Here is a 6000-nt window from a genome sequence, read left to right on the forward strand (position 1 = left end):
TATCTCGAGATATAAATGAAACTATTATGAGTTAAACCTAAATTTCCCAATTTTGATATGCATGATATTGGAACATGTGCCACCATCATATATGATTGAAGAAAAACATTATTTTACGTATCATAATTGGAACATTGTTTATACAGTGAAGTTTTTCTTTGATAGAAAAGTTTCACTGTAACTACATGATTAGTTATTGTTATACAAATTGATGTACCAGTAGTTTTAGATATTTGGTCTTCAACAAATTAAATGCTGTGAAAATTTTCTCCAATGTCATAAGATCTGATTTGAAATTCTGATTCCTTATAAAGATGACATCAAAAAATATTTACCATTGAATTTACCAATGATTGAAATAAGATCAGCAGAAGTTATATAAAATTCCTTGCTTGATATCATGTAAATAAAGGATCTCATCATTTCACCAACCCATTCTGTATATTTTTATTTGGTGAATCTTTTAACTACTTGTTGATAATTACTGTTTTAATTTTTTATTCTCAAAATAGCAATATGATAACAAGAAAGTGAGAGAGAGATTAAGTATTTCCTTTGTTCTTTTTATTGTGTTGATGCATAAGAATTAGTGATTGTTAAAGATAGACTGTCTGTTAATCATAATGCTATTTTGGGGATTCATTCCTGGGAGAGAGAGAACGTATGAAAATAAATGAAATCAAGGCAGCAAAATCCAAAGAGTAAAGTGGTATGTGTATACTTTGGGCCAGTAAAATTTGTAAATTTGGAAAATAAGGGTGTGGTAGTGTGTGTGCTGGCACTCTGACAAAGTATGAAATATTGATACAATGGAACTTCCATCTGGGTTTATATATATAAAACGGTTAAAAAATCTTAACAGGATTTGTCAAGCAGGTTTTTAAATGAAGAAAAAATGTTTTAATTAAGTGGCTATCTTAGATTTATATAGTTTTCATCATAGAAATTTCCATTTTAATTGTTCAAAACAGGATTTGAATCCCATCTGAAAAAGATCAATGACTTGCCAAAAATTTGTTTAAGTCTTATATTAAACACAAAATTGATACACAAAGAAGTTAAATATAAACACATAGCAAGGATATAATGTTACTTTGTCAGAGGGTATACCAGTGACAGAAGTTTTGTAAATAATGCTTTTTGATTGGAAATACTCTAGGGAAGAGCGAGAGATGGTTTTTATAACCAAATTTTAGTTTGTTTTTAAAGCAAGACTTTTTTTTTTGTTTTTATACAAATAAAGACCAACTAGTAAGAAAGGTTTTATAAGAAATATAATTTGTTGTTGTTATGTAGTTGTACAAATGTTTTCTGTTTTTTGTTTACGGTGCATATTTATAAAGATGAACACAAGAAGATCAGCTGTGAAAAGTACAATGAAAGATATAAATCCTTTATAAAGTAGGAATTTAAAGAATGTATGAAGACTAAACCATACATATCAGAACATCTAATACCACCTTATATTTTTGTGTCATTCCATTTAATACACAATAGTTATATTAAATAGGGCAAAATAATTGTAAGTTATCATGAATTATTATTATTTTCTGAACAAAATCTGATAACATGTGCTGAATCAGGATTGAAGAAGAGTATCATTTCCCAATCTATTTTCCCAAAAATATTCATTAGTAATAATTTGACTGAAACATATCTTTAATAAATACACATTAAAAGGGCCTATTTGTGCATTGTTACACTATTAGATAAATGACATTTTATAAATGTGATCTGATTGTTAATTCCAATCTGAAAAAAGAAACCCCCAATATATAACTAAGATTGCTATATAGTATTATGTAGTTTTTATATGGATTATAGATTGACGAAGACTGTGATTACATGTTATCAGAAAGCAATAAAGTCTGGTGGCACATTATATATTGTTATATATTTTATTTGCCAAGAAACTGGAACTGAAGAAGCAGTTCTTTTTAATGAAGGGTTGAGTACTAAAAAGTTAAATCACAAAAATACTTAACTCTGAGGAAAATTCAAAATGGAAAGTTCCTAATCAAATGGCAAAATCAAAAGCTCAAACACATCAAACGAGTGGACAAACACATCAACTGTCATATTTCTGCCTTTGTTACAGGCATTTTCTACTTAATGGTGGATTAAACCTGGTTTTATAGCCACTCACTTGTATGACAGTCGAAAGGGACTTCTATAACTTGTGACTATACCTGTACACAGGGAGTTCTTTTTCAGTGCCACAGAATAAGTTATGATGTCAGGTCTTTGATAAAATCAGAAGAATTTATTCGCACCTGGGTGATGCGGCTTTCTTTATGGTTAATACATTGTTAAAGGCTGTATAATGACCTCTAAAATGTTACATCTTATAACACCCTGGCTTACTGATGAGGTGGTATATTAGTAATTGAGTCTTTAACAAAGAAGATGTAGTATGATTATCAATGAGACAATTCTCTGTAAATAACACAGAAATTAACAGCTATAGGTCACGTATGGCCTTCAACAATGATCAAAGCCCATACCACAGAGTCCACTATACTATGCCCCAAAATCACTAATGTAAAATAATTCAAACTAGAAAACTTACAACCAAATTAATATACAAAAAAAATGAAGGTAAGACAATTATCTAACACAACAACAAACAACAACCACTACTCTTGACAGGCACATACATACAGAATGTTGCTGGATTAAACATGTAAGCAGGATCCCAATCCTCCCCTAACAGTGACACCACAGTTCAACATTAGAACAAACTATAAAACTCTTCAGATGGACATAAATAGAAATACATATATCAAAAACATGGAGTGGACATGGCCGGGTACTTGTATATCCAAACAATAAGTACAGATTTGAGCGTTATGTCTCTTTATTCCATTATTCACTCACACCTTGGAATTTCTTCTACATGATTAATTGGGATTCAGTGATTCTGTCACAAGCTGTCTTACATTAATTCTATTTATCATTTTTCCTTGTATCAATTTGAAATAGCCCCTCTTTCAATGTTTTGACAAGGAAACTCATGGGAATAGATATAAAATCATGACATACAGGAACATAATTTAGGAAATGTCCAGTAGGAAAAAAATCATCCAAAAACAACTGGTTGATACAAGAGTTTGTCATTAGACACTCTAATGAAATATTACAACTTTCAGATGTGTACTCCTACTAAAGGTAACTTACAAGTGGACATGCCAAAATATTGCTTTATGAAATATATATATCTGAAATGAAATCAACATAAAATAATCTTACATAACAGTCTAGCACTTTGATCCCAAAGAGGACTCGTCTTCTTTTTTATAAAGAAATAAACCCTACAAAACTGAACAAGAATAAAAATGCTGAAAGTGTCTTGCCTGCTTTGAATTTATGTTGAAAGTCTAATTAGAAGGTATTACTACAAGTAGCACTTAAACTACATCATCAATGATCCATGTAAGTGAGCAAGGTCACGTAATTCTAGGATACCATTGCATACACCAAATATAATTGAACTATTGCTTATAGTATTCTACAAACAGACTTAACCATTAAAACTAACTTAACATTGACTAATCGGGATCCAGGAATTCTTTGTTCGAATTTCGGGAACTCAGGATTTCATGTTTTAAGCCCAGGATTTCGGGATTTCGTGTTTTTAATACCAGGATTTTGGGATCAGGACTCCCTATCCCCCCGTACTAATGAACCATGATAATGAGGTCAATGTCAGATGAACCTTACCAGACAGACATGTACACCTTAAAATCATTCCATATGCCTTAAACAGCTGACTAGCTATTGCTTATAGTATCTTAAGAAACTGGCTTGACCATGAAAACTTAGATTTATAAAACATTAAAATGAGAGGTCAAGGTCAGATGAACACTACCAGAAAAACATGTACACCTAACTATCATTTCATACACCTATTAAATATAGTTGACCTATTGTCTATAGTTTCTGAGAAACTGACTTGACCATAAGAACTTAACCTTGATCACTGATCCATGAAAACAAGGTCAAGGTCAAATGAACCACATCTGACATACATCTAGACCTTTGAAGGCTATACCTTGACCTATAATTGTTTACTTTTATAAATTGTTATTTGGATGGAGAGTTGTCTCATTGGCACTCATACCACATCTTCCTGTACCTACTTACAGGATCCCATATACAGAATAAAGATAACCTATTATAGGTGCTCATAATAATAAGTCAGGAATTCATATCAGACTTTAAACTAAGACATATTTTCAAGCATTTGCTGAAACTATAAATTAAGGTCAAGGACAATAAACATGCACAGAAGCTTCCTGAGATAAGTCATCTGCATATGAGGCATCAAGCTCTTCCATCTTCTTAAATATTAAGCCTTATGCAAATAGTTTATGGCATTGCCACTACCACCAGTTTGTAATTCATATTTAGGGGAGACAAAAGCAGGTGGAAATAACAATATAAACATCATAACATTGAATTTATCTTCTGATGCTGTCATGGAAACCCCAAGTAACTAATTGACAAGTCCTGTAAAGGATGAAAGCCCCTATTCTTAAATGTAAGAGTTCAATTTACAGTTTAATTATTCTGTTCATTAATACCAAAGAACTTTTTTCGTCATGCTCATTTTGTTATAATTGCACTATACATTATTGACTTCCCATGTATATTTATGCAGGAAAAAGAACTATGTAAACATACCCAGATAACTGGGAAGTCAACACTATTTCAAGGCCAGATAACAGATGTGTGGAACACAAGTACTTATGCAAGGAATCCTCATACTATAATATAATATGTTTACCCGTGATTGACCAAGAGTAACACTATATCCTGAAAACTTGACCATTACACAATTGTTAGCATGTCCAATAGACATATGAACTTACATAGCAAACAAAGCTCATACTTTAATTGGCCTTTTAATTTTTTTTTAATTCAAGTGTCACTGATGAGTCATGTAGACAAAACATGGCACGGTCTGGTGTACAAAAATTTAACCCTGGAATCATTGATCAGTTTATATGCACTGCAGAGAACAGACACCTTCATAAATTGACTGCACAGTAACTGACATCACCACCTGTAAACGGATTCCTGTGATTTGTTTTCTATAACTTTTAGAAAATTTTGAGACACAATCCAATCATGTAAGGATTGATTGATTGATTGATTTTTGGTGTTTTAACACCACTTTTAAGCACTGCTCTTGGGCTATTTCATGGCAGCCAGTTTTATTAGTGAAGGAAGCCAAAGCGCCAAGAGAAAACCATGAAATTTGATAGGAAATCTGACATCCTAGTCAATCAAGATTGGAGTAAAGTGCACATGTACGAGCAGTATTGACTGGCTAGTGATTACAGTAGTAACTACTTAGACCACTTGTCCACCGAGGCTCCCCATCAACTCACAACTCTAACTTAGTATTGACTGGCTAGTGATTACAGTAGTAACTACTTAGACCACTCGTCCACCGAGGCTCCCCATCAACTCACAACTCACAACTTAGTATTGACTGGCTAGTGATAACAGTAGTAACTACTTAGACCACTCATCCAACGAGGCTCCCCATCAACTCACAACTCTAACTTAGTATTGACTGGCTAGTGATTACAGTAGTAACTACTTAGACCACTCGTCCACCGAGGCTCCCCATCAACTCACAACTCTAACTTAGTATTGACTGGCTAGTGATTACAGTAGTAACTACTTAGACCACTCGTCCACCGAGGCTCCCCATCAACTCACAACTCTAACTCAGTATTGACTGGCTAGTGATAACAGTAGTAACTACTTAGACCACTCGTCCACCGAGGCTCCTCATCAACTCACAACTCTAACTTAGTATTGACTGGCTAGTGATTACAGTAGTAACTACTTAGACCACTCGTCCACCGAGGCTCCCCATCAACTCACAACTCTAACTTAGTATTGACTGGCTAGTGATAACAGTAGTAACTACTTAGACCACTCGTCCACTGAGGCTCCTCATCAACTCACAACTCTAACTTAGTGTTG

Source organism: Mytilus galloprovincialis, chromosome 8 (assembly GCF_965363235.1).
Source record: "Mytilus galloprovincialis chromosome 8, xbMytGall1.hap1.1, whole genome shotgun sequence".
NCBI lineage: Eukaryota > Metazoa > Mollusca > Bivalvia > Mytilida > Mytilidae > Mytilus > Mytilus galloprovincialis.